The 14,724-nt window shown below is 47.6% G+C and overlaps 1 pseudogene; it reads right to left on the bottom strand.

Moving 5' to 3' along the window:
• The window catches only part of LOC105981459, a 29,498-nt pseudogene extending 16,107 nt beyond the window's left edge, over positions 1 to 13,391 (bottom strand).
• Between the last annotated feature and the right edge of the window lie 1,333 nt (positions 13,392 to 14,724).

Below are 14,724 nucleotides of genomic sequence, written 5' to 3'. Positions count from 1 at the left end.
CAGACAGGCCTCTGCCCTTCCAGAGGCCACATTCCAAAGAGATGGGTGGACATCAGGAGTAACTGGGGAGTGTTGTTCCAGGTGGACGTGAAGGTACAGAAGACGGGAGACAGAGAGCAGGATGTATAAGAAGCTGTAACTGGGGAGGGGGCATGTGAGCTGGGACCTGAGCAGGGGGAGCCATGGAGAGTTCTAGAAGGAGGGGGAATGATCCAGAGAGGGGAATGGAAGGTGCAGAACCAGGCCTGAGGGCATGCATCTCTAAGCCACAGTAAGACCGCTATGGTGGGAGCAAAGTGACAGGGGGCAGGAGCAATGGCTGGAATCTCAGGATCCCAGGGTGCCTCCTGGGGGGAGTGGGGGGTAGGAGGTGGGGCTGTGCGCAATGCCATGGACTGGAAGCAGGGCTGGCAGGATCCAACCCCCAGCTGGAAGACACACACTGTGGCTGGTGGGCGGGGGGGGGTGTTGGTGGGAGAGGAAGAGGTGGCTGCAACTGTGGGCAGGTGTGTGGGGCTGGGGGAAAGGGCCCATAGCGACTGGGTGATAGATATTCACACCTCGGTGGCCTGTCACGGTTTCCAAGGACACTGCAAAGTGAGGGAAAGAATGGAGCTGGAGAGAGGCTGACCACTCAGCCATGAGTTCCTTGTCCTGCAGCTTCTGTCTCAAATGAGTCCTCTTGGAAGCCTTCCTGACCTCACCACCCAGTGGGCTGCGGAGTCCCAACTCAGAGCCCCCTCAGCCACTGACCTGAGAGGAGCGCCTACCATATTTTATTATAGAGAATTTCTAGCAACTTCCAGAGAAGTCGAGGTGAGACTGCGCACAAGGCTCAACACACAGAAGGCACTCAACAAGTATTTTCTCATGAATGCCTGTGCATACTGTGCCAAGGTATCAAGCATTCCACCCTAAGAACTCACACTCGCTTCAGGAGAGGGCTAGCTACTGCCCCTGGCCCCACTTCTGAGAAAACCCCTTTGGAGAGTGGTCCTCAGAACTCCCAGCCCCCCCCCCCTGGTTGATCCTACAGTGAGAGAGGAAAAGACTGGCTGGGAGAAATTTCAGACAAAGATGTGAAAGGCTAACCACCCTCTTTCACTTTGGGTCAGACTAAGATGTAAAAGGTTGCCATGTGGTTTTTTTTGTTTTGTTTTGTTTGCTTTACTTTTGTCTAGATGTGATTCCTGAAATGGTCTTGGTGAACCCAACTGGGTACTCATTAAGAAAACTCAATGAGTCGAGGAAAAGAAACAAGGGGGTGAGGAGAGAAAAACAAAATAGGGGCTAAAGAAGCCCCTTCTTTGGATATTTCCCACAATTCCAGCTAACTTCTGTGGTCCTGGAGCTTAAGACTTCAACCATGACTCAGTTGTTGGCCCCTAAAAGAGCAGATTGATAGGAGATAGCGAACATCAGCACACACCGGTGGCTTCAGTGGTGGACTTCCAGGCTCTTTGCCCTCGCGTGAGGCACCTGTGGGTGCGGGAGGGGGAACCCAGCAAGACAGGAGACAGACACGATTGTTATCACGCCCAATCATACCTCAGAGCCTGTGATAGCACAGATGTTATCACAGAGCAGAGGCTGATGGAAAGTGCAGAGACTCATGTCAGCTTTTACTAGAGGAAACACTTTCTAATAACTCCACCTCTGAGGGGAAGTGAGCACAGGAGCTAGAGTATAGGGATGTGGGAGAGAGTCTCTGCCTGCCAAGTTGGACGGAAGTTGTTGTTCAAACCAACACCTTCACTGGACATGAAATCAATTGGGTGGGTGTAACCTAGCATTGTGTGTGTGTGTGTGTGTGTGCGCCTGGGCCCTGTCCTTGAACTTTTGTGTTTAAGGTTGGTGCTCTATCACTTGAGTCACAACTCCACAGCCAGCCTTCTTCTAGTGGTTAATTGGAAATAAGGCTCATAGACTTTTATGCCTGGGCTGGCTTTGAACTGCAATCCTCATATCTCTGCCTCCTGAGTAGCCAGTATTATGGGTGTAAGCCACCAGTGCCCTACTTATAGAATTCTGACATGTGGTTGGAACCCTGGTTTAACAAGGGAGTTGGGGAGAGAGCATAGGCTTTGAGAATGATCTGAGAGCCATGGAGGTTAGACCAGTGTCAGATCAAGGGAACAGTCTGTGTCTGATTATCTGTTAGCACAAGCCAGCCCAGGAAGGTCTTCAACAAGGAAATATTTTATTCTTACAATTTATGATTCTTGAAAACCTGGAAGGGAATGAAGGAAGGGGGTGATACTGTTCATAAAGAAATGTAATCCTGGGCTGAGAAGGTGGCTCAGTGGTAGAGTGCTTGTCTTGCATGCATGAGGCTCTGGGTTCGATTCCTCAGCACCACATAAGCAGAAAAGAAAAAGCCGGAAGTGGTGGTATGGCTCAAGTGGTAGCGTGCTAGCCTTGAGCTGAAGAGCTGAGGGACAGAGTTCAGGCCCCACGACTGGACACACACACACAAAAAAAAAAAAAAAAAAAACAACAAGAAATGTAATCCTAGCTACTCAGGAAGCTGAAACTGAGGATTGCAGTTTGAAGCCAGCCTTGGCAGGAAAGTCAGTGGGACTCTTATCTCCAATTAGCCACCACAAACCAAAAGTGGCACTGTTGCTCAAAGTGGTAAAGCTCTAGGCTTGAGGAAAAGAGCTGAAGAACAGCACCCAAGCCCTCAGTTCAGGCCTCAGGACCGACAAAAGAAAAGAAAAAGAAAAAGGATGTACTCATTACTGACTTATGTAACTAACCCCTCAGTACATCACCTTTATAATAACAATGAAAAACTTAAAAAGAAGACCAATTTACTATTCCTCCATTATAAAACTCTGAGTCCACATGCCCCAGTTTTTAGAACTCCAAGAGTATAAGTCCTATGATATTGTGGCTCCTAATATTTCTCACTTGCTGTAGTAGACTGACATTAAAATGGCCAGGGTAGTGGCTTATGGTTCTCACTCCAACATGTAGAGAGCTTGGATGTCATTATTCCTCTTTTCAGATCAGAATAAGGAAAAGTAGCAGAAGCTGAAAAAAATCCACGACTTTTCTTGAAACCATCAGAGAATACAGCTTGTAGGGCAGGCAACCACCTGAAACCTTGGGAGTCCATTACACCCAAGACTGCTACCGGGAGCAAGACCACAAGTCAGGGGAGCATTTATTTAGCCGTCTGGCAATTTGCCTCAGTGCAGACCAGCATGCATGTAGGGCTCTGGGAGGGAGGGGAGGAGAGAGACAACGTCAGGGTTTATAGGTTTTCCCTCCAGAAAGCTCCTCATGTTACCATCTGCCAATCAGGCTCCAGGATAATGTCATGAGTGACAGCTGCAAGACAGAGTCTGAGGAACCGTTTCAAGGGAAGCCAAGAGAAGAGGAGGAAACAAGGACCCTAAAGGAATCAGCTACTTCTGGCACCTGTTATCACAAGATGAAATGGAGTCCAAGTCCCCGCAGGATTCACATCGAGCCTCACCCTGAAGGTCTGTTTTCCTCAATATTTGTTACCCCACAGAACGTGTCCAACTTTCAACCAAAAGTAAACAAGGTATGCTGTATGAGTTTCCTAAGGCTGCTGTAACAAATTGCCATGGCAGGTTGACTCAAAATAGACATTTATTCTCTTACAGTTCTGGTGGCCAAATATCCAAAGTCGGTATCATTGAGCTAAAATCAAGAGGTTGGCCAATTGTGCTCCAGTTGGAAGGCTTGGGCCGGTAATTCCTGTTACAATTCCTGGCGGATGCTGGCATTCCTTCCCACCCCCATCCCCACCCCCAGTCTGGAACTCAAACTGGGTACCTGGCACTTTCATTCATTGGCTGGCACTCTACCAATTGAGCCACGCCTCCAAACCCAACATTCCTTGGCTTGGGGCCAATCCACAGGAATCTCTGTCTCTGTGATCACATCCTCTCCCCTCTCCTCTCTCCCCTCTCCCTTTTCCTCTCTCCCTTCTTCCTTCTCCCCTGTCTCCTCTCCTCTTTTTCCTCTCTCTCCTCTCCTCTTTTTCCCCTCTCCCCTCTCTTCTCTCCTTTCTTGTGCCCATCCTGTGGCTTGTACTCAGGGTCGGGGTGCTGTCCCTAGGCTTTTTCCACTTAAGGCTAGCTCTCTACCACTTGAGCCACAGCTCCACTTCTGGCCTTTTGATGGTCAATTATAAATAAGAACCTCATGGACTTTCCCTTCCTGGGCTGTCTTTGAACTACCATCCTCAGAGCTCAACTTCCTGTATACCTAGGATTACAGGCATAAGCCACTGGTGCCTGGCCCTATTTGTCTCTTATAAGGAAATATGTGCTTGTATTTAAGTTCCACCTGGAAAACTGAAGATCATCTTCTCATTTTAAGATCCATTATTCAGCCTGACATATAGGCCAAAAAGCCAGGAAAAGTACAGAGGATAGAGACAAAACAACCATCAGAAGCAGAATAAGATATAACATAGATCTTAGAATTCCCAGACGGACAATTTAATACCTATTATCAGCACATTAAAAGTTATAATGGAGGGCTGAGAAGTTGTCTCAGTGATAGAGTGCTTGCCTTGCTTGCATGAGGCCCTGGGTTCGATTCCTCAGCACCACATAAACAGAAAAAAGCCAGAAGTGGCCTTGTGGCTCAAGTGGTAGGGCACTAGCCTTGAGCTGAAGAGCTGAGGGACAGCACCCAGGCCCAAAGTTCAGCCCCCACGACTGACCAAAAACAAACAAACAAAAAAAAAACAGTTATAATGGAAACATGTTTCCTCAAAAAGGCTACTCGTTAGACCATAACATAAATCTTACTAAATTTTAAAAGATTAAAATTATATAAAGCGTCTTTTCTTACTTTGATTTCCTGTCCTGTCTTTTAGTTATTATTAACTAGTCCTTTTAGTACTTTAACGCTGTCTTTTTTTTTTCAGGGTATCTTTTCTGATCACAAGAAAGTGAAATAGAAATCAATGACAGAATAAAAACTGGAAAATTCATAAAAATACAGAAACTAAACAACATACTCTTTTTTTTTCTTTTGTGCCAGTATTGGGGCTGAAACTTAGCAATCTTGCTTGGGTTTTTCACTCAAGGCTGGTACTCTACCACTTGAGCCAAACCTCCAATTCTGGCTTTTTACTGGTGAATCTGACATAAGAGTCTGTTGGATTTGTCTCCCCACTCTGGCTTTGAATCTCAATCCTCAGATCTCAGCTGAATAGGTAGGATTATAGGTGTGGGCCACTGGCACCTGGCAAATACTCTTAAAAACCAATGAGTCAAAGAAAAGTAAATCACAAAAGAAATTAGAAAATACCTTGAGGCAAACAAGAATAAAACATAATGTACTAAAACTCATGGGGTGCATCAAAGGTACTGCCTAAAGAGAATTTTATAGCTATAAACATCCACATTAATAAGGGGGGAAGATAACCGATCAATAACTTGAACTGGAAAAAGAAGAACGAGCGAAACTCAAAGCTGAGCTCAGAAATAAAGATTAGAAACACAATACAGAATCAATGAAATCAAAAGTCAGTTCATCAAAAGAAGATTAAAAATAGGCAAACTTTAGCTAGATGGGAAAAAAAGAGAAAAAAAGATGACTCAAATCAGAATTAAAAATAGGAACATTATTACCAATTTTATAGAACTAAAAGAAGATTATAAGCCAGTACAAGGAACAAAGCTTGTGAATATAAATTGAATAATCGGATAAGATGGTCAAATTTCTGGAAAGAAACAAATTACTTTAACTGAATTTGAAGTTATAGAAAATTTCAACAGAATTATAACAATAATAACAATGTGAGTAAAATCAGCAAAAAGCTATGACCAAGTGGGAGTCATCCCAGACATGCAAGGAAGGTTCAACATTAAAAAAAATCCATCAGGGCAGGTGTTGGTGGCTCACACCTGTAATCACTGATGCTCAGGAAGCTAAGATCTGAGGATCATGGTTCAAAGCCAACCTGGGCAGGAAAAGACTGTGAGATTCTTATCTCCAAAATCACACCAGAAAACTGGATGCGGTGCTATAGCTCCACTTGTAGAGCACTAACTTTGTAGAGCACTAATCTTGAACAAAAAGAGCTCAGGGTCAGCTTCCAGGCCCTGAGCTCAAGCCCTACAACTGACAAAAAAAAGATAAAGAAGAAAAAATCAATCTGGCCAGGCACTGGTGGCTCATGCCTGTAATCCTAGCTACTCAGAAGGCTGAGATCTGAGGAACAACCAAGGCAAACAAATCTATGGGACTCTACTCTCCAATTAATCAACAAAAAAAAACTGGACCTGTAGGCATGGCTCAAGCAGTAGAGCTCCAGGCATGAGCAGAAGGAGAGTGTGAAGCCTTGAGTTCACTTCCTGTTTGGGGACACACACACACACACACACACACACACTAAAAGACTTGAATAAACATTTCTTCCAAGAAGATATATAATTGTCTAATACATATATGGAAAGACATTCAATGTCAGTAGTCATTAGGGAAATGCAAAATCAAAACCACAATGAGGTATCACTTCATACCTATCAATATTTTATGGAAATCAATGTGTCGGAGGCAAGGCTATGGAAAAATTGAAGTCCTTGTACACTGCTGGTAAGAATGTAAAATGGTGAAGCCTCTGTAGGCAAGTTTGCCAGGCCCTCCAGAAGCTAGACAGAGAATCAGCAGATGACAGAGCAATTCCACTTTTAGCCTTAAGCCCCCAAAGGACAGAAAATAATAATTCAAACAGACAAGTCATCCACCAAATATTCATGGCAGCATGATTCACAATTGCCAAAAAGTGGGAGCAGGCTGTGTCCCTCCACTGATGAAGGATAAACACGCAAGACCTCTACACACATAAAGGGATTTCACTCCATGGCAGAGAGGCCTCAAGCTGTGATAAATGCTCTGACAAAGGGAAACCTTGAAACACCTCCCTAAGAGAGCAAGAGACAAAGTGACAAACAAATTGCACTCACCTGAAATGGTTAGAAGCAGGCAAATTCATAGAGACAGGAGAACATTGGTGACATTAGTAGTTACCAGGGGCTGGGTGAGGGAGGGCAGAGCGGGGAGTGCGTACTGTTTAGTGGCTGTGGAGTTTCTGTTGGGGGGAGGGTAATAAAAAATAAAGGAACTGATCATGGTGAATAGTTTCTGCTTAAACAAACTCCAAGGGAATGAATTTTGTGGTGGGTGTAAATTATCTCTGGATTGGGTTGTTTTGTTTTGTTTTTTGCTTCTCAAAGTAAAAGAATGGAGGAAGAGGTATTCTGTTTCTATTCATCAAAGGACTACTGGTATGCCTGTATTCATTTAGAACAGGAAGATTATCAGGGATAAACGACGACATTACACAGTGATAAGCAGGTCAAACCTAGATGGGTTTTAAGCTCCAAAAGAACAAAGTGTCAAAATCCACAGACAAAACAAATTGAGCCGAAAAGAGAAGCAGCAAAATCTGCTCTTAGAGCTGGAGACCTCCAACTCGTCTCAGTCATGAACGGATAAAGCTGATAGAAAACCAGAAAGGTATATAAATGGCCCAAATGGCACCATCCATGAAGTTGATCTAATGAACAATCACAGACCGTTTCTTCCCATAACAGCCCGATACACATTCTCTTCAAAGGCTCATGGAATGGTCACACAAATAGACCACATTCCTGGACCAGGGCATATGCCTTAACAAATTTAGGAGACTAGAAATCACAGAAATGATATCCTCAGACCATAAAAGAATTAAACCAGAAATCAATAACAAAAAGATAGTAGAATCTATTTGGAAAGTAAACAATATACTTCTAAATAAACCATGAGTCAAAGCAGAAGCCTCAAGAGAAATTAGAAAATATTCGGACCTAAATGGAAAAACGAATTGTCAAAATTTGTGGATTTTAGCTGACACGGTATCTGGAAGGATATTTATAGCATTAAGTGTGTATATTAGAAAAGAAGAAAGTTCTGAAAATCGATAGTTTAACTTCTTTTTTAGAAAACCAGAGGAAGAACATGAAATTAAATCTAAGGCAATAGAAGGAATAAAATAATAAAAAAATTAGAGTTTAAATCAGTGAAATTGAAAACATGTAAACAATAGAGAAAAATCAATGATGCTAAATGTTGGTTCTTTGTAAAGATTAACTAAATAGATAGGCCTCTAGCCAAACTAACCAAGAAAGAAAGTAAGAGGACACAGACTTCCAACATCAAGAACAAGAGTGGCCATTTCTTTGTATCCCATTGACAGTAGAAGCATATAAAAGTGTTGGTGGGGTTGTAGACAAAAAAGGAACCCTTACACACTGTTGGTCGGAATAGACAATACAGTCCTTTATGTTAAACAGTGTGGAGGCTACTTTAAAAAAACATTAAAACTAGAATTATCATAGGATCCAGCAATCCCATTCTTGCGTGTATATTCAAAAGGAATGAGGTGATACACTGAAGAGACATCTTCTACCCCATGCTTGGGGCCACCTTATTCAAAATAGCCAAGATATGAAATCAGCCTCACAGTCCATCAACAGATAAAGAAAATGTAGTGCGCAGCTTCACACAGTGGAACCCCATCCTGTGTCTAAAAGGGAGATCCTGCCATTTGCAACAATTTACACTAACCTGGAGAAACTCAGTGAAATAAGCCAGGCACAGAAAGACAAATACCATGTGACCTTACTTATAGGTACAAACTAAGAGAGTTGAACCGTTGGAAGCAGTGTAGAATGTGGATTACCAGAGGCTTGGGGGCAGGGGAAGAGACTTGGAGATGAAAGCAAAACAAACAAGAATGAGAAGGTTTGGTGTATCCGTGGATTGGAAGGCTCTATTTTATTGAGCTACCAAATCTTCCCAAACTCATCTATTGTTCGATGCATGTTACTAAGGGTTACACAGTATGTGCAATTTCACTTATACAACTTCCTTAAAGGGCAGAATGATAGAGATGGAAAAAGAGATTGGTGATTACCAGAGGTTTAGAGACCGGAAGCTGAACGTGAAGAACAGTGGATATCAGGAGCCATGAAACCATTCTTCATGGTAGTGAGGTAACTAGCAGAAAGACCAGTTTAATAGAACATACGCGGAGCTCTTTGGCATCCATTTATCACAATCCATTTGTCAAAAGCCATAGTGCTTGATAGCACAAAGTGAAAAAGGAATGCATTCAAACTTCAAAACAATCTAACAGGAAAGTTCAGGATCACAGGATAGAGGACAATGGCAGACAAAGCTGATTGTATTTTAAACATATGACATAATCTAGAAGGTTGGGGCGGGGGTGGAGGACAGAGGTGCTGAAAATGGCATGGAAAATGACTATAGGCTAAAACACTGGAGAGCAAAACAACTGTCTGTAGGCCCTTTAGTCAAGCTGTTTCTCAGGAGTACAGGTTGACAATTCTGAAGTGCAAGCACACATGTCAGACTGAACAATGAGGTAAATGGACGGCAGGGGGTAGGGGTCAGATTTCTCACTATAGAAGTAAGAAGTTATCTGTAAGGAGAGGAAAAGGAGAGAGCCGTGGAAATGGGTAAGAATGAGACATATTAGCATGAGCTCTCATTTAGCTTACTATAGATTCCAAAGAGAAACAGAAATAAGTAGCTATGTGTATGCATGAGCTAGCACACACACGCACACACATTTCCTAGCTCAGCATACTGGGTGTGGGTTTCCGGTAACAAGGAACATACAGAGTGTTCAAATTTTGTTTTATAATCCCAGTCTCCAATAACATAGTGCCAGTTTCCAGGCACTGGTAGCTCCCACCTGTAATCCTAGCTACTCAGGAGGCTGAGATCTAAGAATTGAGGTTCAAAGCCAGCCCAATAAGGAAAGTCCCCATGAGACTCATCACCAATTAACTACTCAAAAATCAGAAGTGGAGCTGTGGCTCAAAGTGGTAGGGCACAAGCCTGGAGTAAAAAAGCTAGGGACAGAACCCAGGTCCTGAGTTCAAGTCCCACGACTGACAAAAACAAAAACCAAAGAGCCAGTCTTCTTGAAGACATGGCTAAAAAAAGGTAATAATAATAATACACCAAGACCCTGGACTATCCCTCACTACCAGAAAGTAAGGGAAGAGCTCAGAAACAGAACTGCACCAAAACGACACCCACAGGAAGAGCGCTAAGTGGCACAAATTGGAATCACGTGAATGCAAAACAAATCACATAGTAATGAAGTATGACACAAAGTACAAAATAAATATCCCTGAGTGCCCCATAATCGAATAAATGATTGAATAAAGAAGTAACAGCAGTCTCTGTGTTTTACAAAGGCACTTAACCTACCAGGAAGGGGAGAAGAGAAGCTCCCCATCCCTGAAGTGGGGCTGTGTATGGTTGTATGCTGACCTCCTGTGACCAAGAACCACACAGAAAGGGAGAAGAAGAGAAAAGAAAAAAAAAAGTGGAGAAAATTGGCAAGCACTACCTTGGCCAGTTGATTCAGGTTAACATCACTGATGTTATCTGGAGCTGATGACATGTTTCTTGATATCACATCTTGAGCAGACCTGTCACCTCTAGAGTGTTCCTTCCTAAAACCCACTGACCCTTCACTCATCATGAGAATAACACCCGACAATCTCAAGCAGAGGGACTTTCTACTCAGTACCTGACCAGTGCTCCCTCAAAGCTCTCAAGCGCATAAATGCCGGAAAGGTAGGAAATGGTCACAGCCAAGAAAAGCCGGATGACTGAATGCAATGTGTTATTCTGGATGGGATAAAGAGAGGAGGCCTTGAAGAAGAAGAGCCTACACAATGTGGATAAAGCATGAAGCTCAGTTGTAGTAAGTTACAGGGTAATATGTGAACAAGGGGTCAGGGGCATACAGAAACTCTGTAGTATTTTCACATCTCTATAGTTCTCAGTAATTCTCAGACCTGTACAGTCTCTTGCGTTAAGTAAGCCATTTCCTGGTTTCGAGATTTAATGTCTGTTGGTGTCTAATGTCCATGATCAGAACATCAGAGTTCTTCTGACTGCCTGTGGATAAATTACAGTTGAAAAGTTTTTGACTTCACAGAAGGGGAAACTGAGGAGGTGGCACACACAAAATTCCTCTCACCCAAAGTTGGCGAGTGAAAGCGTGCTGAGCTGTTTGGTCACATGAATGTGGAATTAGGAAAGTTCCCAGAGTCACCAAGTGAATGTTTATTTGTGCTGCATCTGGCCTCTGTTGGATTCATGGACAGTCATATGAATGTGTTAGTTTGGAGCTTTGTTGTTTTTTTCTGTTGCCTCTTGAACACTACAGAATTATTTATTAAACAGCAGTGACAACTGCTAGATTATCTACTTATGCCACCATTAAAATACCCATTTGTGCTGAAAAAGTTTTGAAAGTTTATTTTTGGGGGGGGGATGATAGTACTGGGGCTTAAACTCGGGGGCCTTGTTCTCTTTCTTAGCTTTTTTTTTTCAGGATTAAGGTTGGTGCTCTACCACTTGAGCCACAGCTCTGCTTCCAGCTTTTTGGTGGTTAATCAGAGATTAAACAGTCTCTCGAACTTTCCTGTCCTGGCTGGCTTTAAACAATGCTCTTCACATCTCATCCTCTGAAGTAGCTAGGATAAGAGCCCAAGCCACTGGTGCCCAGATTTTCCTGCTACATTTTTAAATAAAGCAACAAGATGCCCAGGAGTACATAGGGAAAGCTTCTGGCCTGGAAATATTAGTATTTGCACAGAGTCCCTTACTCTGCGGAGGACTGTTGGGGAAATGGGTGGGCTGTCAATCATTAGTAATTAATACTCACCTGTTGAGTGTAAAAGAGGCTTCCCTCCACTCTCTCTTCCTTTTTAATCTTTCCAATCCTAGGGGCCTGTTATCCATTCAAAAGCACATAAAAGCGGACTATGGAACCTCCCATGCCTTTCCCACTCCAGAGTTGATTCTCCTGCTTCCGAGATTCCCAGGATCCTCGGGGAATAAAAAAACAGCAATCCAAGAACCCATGGGCTCTTTTATTTCCTTCCTCTCTCCTGGACAGTCCCAGGCCTGGTGCAGAGAGCCCAAGGCTGAGTGAGGGGCGCTTCCCCCGGCTGCCTGCAGCCTCGCAGGCTGCCATAACCGCGCCGGCCACGGGAGGGCAGCCGAGGCTTCCTTCCCGGGGAGCTGCTGCGGGGAGCCGAGCCCTGGTCTGCTCTGAAAAGCAAACCGGCTTCTGCAGAAAAGGCCTCGGACTGTCAATAATTAACAATAATGATAATAATAATAATGATGGTGATGATAATGATAGTCTCGACACAGGAGGAAAGCCGACCCCAGCACCTTACTGCCGCTGGTGGCCCCTCCGGCCGTTCCCCAGCCAGAGCCCGGCCGAGCCAGGACCCCCCAGGGCTGTCCTTTGGATCCCGCGCGCAGCAGGGAAGGCGAGGACCCGCAGCTCCGGCCCCTCCCTCGGTGCACCAAGCCTTTGGGGGTGCAAGCCCTGCGCGCAGGACACTTCTGCACTCCCTCCCTCGTGGGGTCCGGGGCAGCCGAGCCCTCGCCCCGGCCTCCTCCCCCGCGCCTGTCCCGCGTCTGTAAACCCGGGTTGGAGATGGTTCCGGGTGCCACCAAGCGCCTGGCTGGCGGCGTGGAACCGAGCACCGGCACTTCGTTAGCCCTTCCCTTGCCCCCCACCCCACCCCGTTTGCCAAGAGGGAAACTGAGGCGTCCAAGAGCCCACGCCAGCCGCCCTGGGTGCGCAGTGGTAAAGGGGGAGCGGCGGGGTTCGGATGTCCATTTCCGCGGTGGCAAAACCACTCTCCTTACCCCACCCCATCTCCCCGGGCTGGAACCCCGTCGCTAACGCAGCCTCGAGGCGCCGCTGGAAGGGTTTCACCCGCCGGGGCCGAGCCCGCGGGCGCGCCGGGCGCGGGGGAACCCGCAGCCCCGGGAGTCGGTGCGGGGGACACGTTGGCGCCCCGGGGGACGCGCCACGAGGCCGAGGCCCGGAGCTGCAGCGGGCTGGGCTGGAGCCTGGGGAGCCGGGGCGGGGTGTGGGGGAGCCGGGGCGGGGCGGGGGGGGAGCCGGGGTTCCCGTCGCCCCAATCGAGACTCCCCGGCGCAGTCAGGCTGGGTCTGCGGAGCGCGCTCCGGGTCCCGGACGGCCGTTTCCACCCGCGGAGGAGGGGGGGGGGATCCTCGGACCGCAGTGCCCTCCCCCCTCGGACCGCAGTGCCCCCCTCGGGCCGCTGCGCCCCGCTTTTTCCTGGGGTGGCGGAGGAGGTGAGGGGCGCACAGCTGTGGGGCGCCGGGGTGTGCGCCGCACCCCCCCCCACACACACACCGATCCTTTTTACACACGGAGTTCCTGTTTTCATGCAAATGCCTTTGTTCGCGCACCGGGCCCGGAGGACCGAGGCGCAGCTGAGCGCGCGGCGGCGCCGCTTTTCCGCCTGCGCTTTCATCCGGCCTGAAAGACTTCCACGCGCCGCAGGGAACAAAACACAGCCCGCCGCTGCCTCCGTCCCCCGCCCCGTCCCCCACCCCGGGAGGCGCTCCCGGCGAGGGATCGAGCGGGGGCAGCTCCCGGGCAGGCCGGGCGGCCGGCGGGAGGCTGGCCTAGCCTGGCAGAGCCGAGATCCGGAGATCAACAAGCCCAGAAGCAGACCCGACCACGGCGAAGGGCAACCAGCGTGCCCCCGGCACGCGCAGCCCTGCGTGCGCCCCGAGCGTTACACGTGCGCTCCCGGGCCCCTGGAGTCCCAGGACAAACCCAGGAGCCCGCGAGGTGGTCTCACCTTGTTCAGATAGGGAACGGAACGTGGAGTCATCCGCTCAGGGCGAACCAGAAGGAGAACACGGCCCTGGCCGGGGCGGGGCTGGGGGGGGGGGGAACCCAGTCCAACAACTTTCTCAGACTCGGGGTGGATGATGGAGCCTGGATCTGGGCAGGCAATTCAGGCCCACATGGAGGCCACTGAATGTGCTAGAAGGAAAAGGGCGGCATGTCACCATGCTCAAGGGAGGCTGGGCAGCTCCCAGTACCCCTGGGCTATCTGGCTGAGGCCTGACTGGGAGACAGGCCCCAGGCAGGTAAAGAGCCCTTCTCGGGGTACAGGGCACCCCACCTTGAGGGCAAAAGCTTTGGGTGGTGGGGCGATTGGCTTAGTATCTCAGAAACCTCAGGAAGGAAGGGCTGGGGGACTTTCCACCTGCCCCTGAGTGGAGCAGCAGGACGGGGGACATGGGAGGTGTCAGAAGATGGGGAGGGGCATGGTGCACCGTGTTGTCCCTGAGCTCCCTAGAGGCTCTGTACCCACGTGCGCGGAGGGGACTACATAATGGGGGGCAGCTTGGGCTTCCCCGCCTCCTTCCCAGCTTCCTTGCTGGTCCTGTCTCCAATACAGATCTGGAAACGGCAGATCAGCTAAGCCCTCTTCTTAGGGCATGTCCATCTTCCTGGGCAGAGTTAATAACTGCGCCCCCCCGTACTTGCCACCCAGGATCTGGCACCAGCCCCAGCCCTGACACCTTAAAAGGTCCCTCTTGGGGCTGGGAAGGTAGCTCAGTGGTAGAGCGCTTGCCTTGTATGCATGAGGCCCTGGGTTCTATTCCTCAGCACCACATAAGCAAAAAGAAAAAAACCAGAAGTGGTGCTGTGGCTCTAGTGGTAGAGCGCTAGCCTTGAACTGAAGAGCTGAGGGACAGCGCCCAAGTCCAGAGTTCAGGCCCCACAACCGGACCCCCCCCCAAAAAAAAGGTCCCTCTTGCCAAGTACATTCCTGTAATCCTAGCTTG

Source organism: Dipodomys ordii, unplaced genomic scaffold (assembly GCF_000151885.1).
Source record: "Dipodomys ordii isolate 6190 unplaced genomic scaffold, Dord_2.0 Scaffold13, whole genome shotgun sequence".
NCBI lineage: Eukaryota > Metazoa > Chordata > Mammalia > Rodentia > Heteromyidae > Dipodomys > Dipodomys ordii.
The sequence above is the reverse complement of the archived record's forward strand: the minus strand, read 5'-3'. Positions and strand labels throughout refer to the sequence as shown.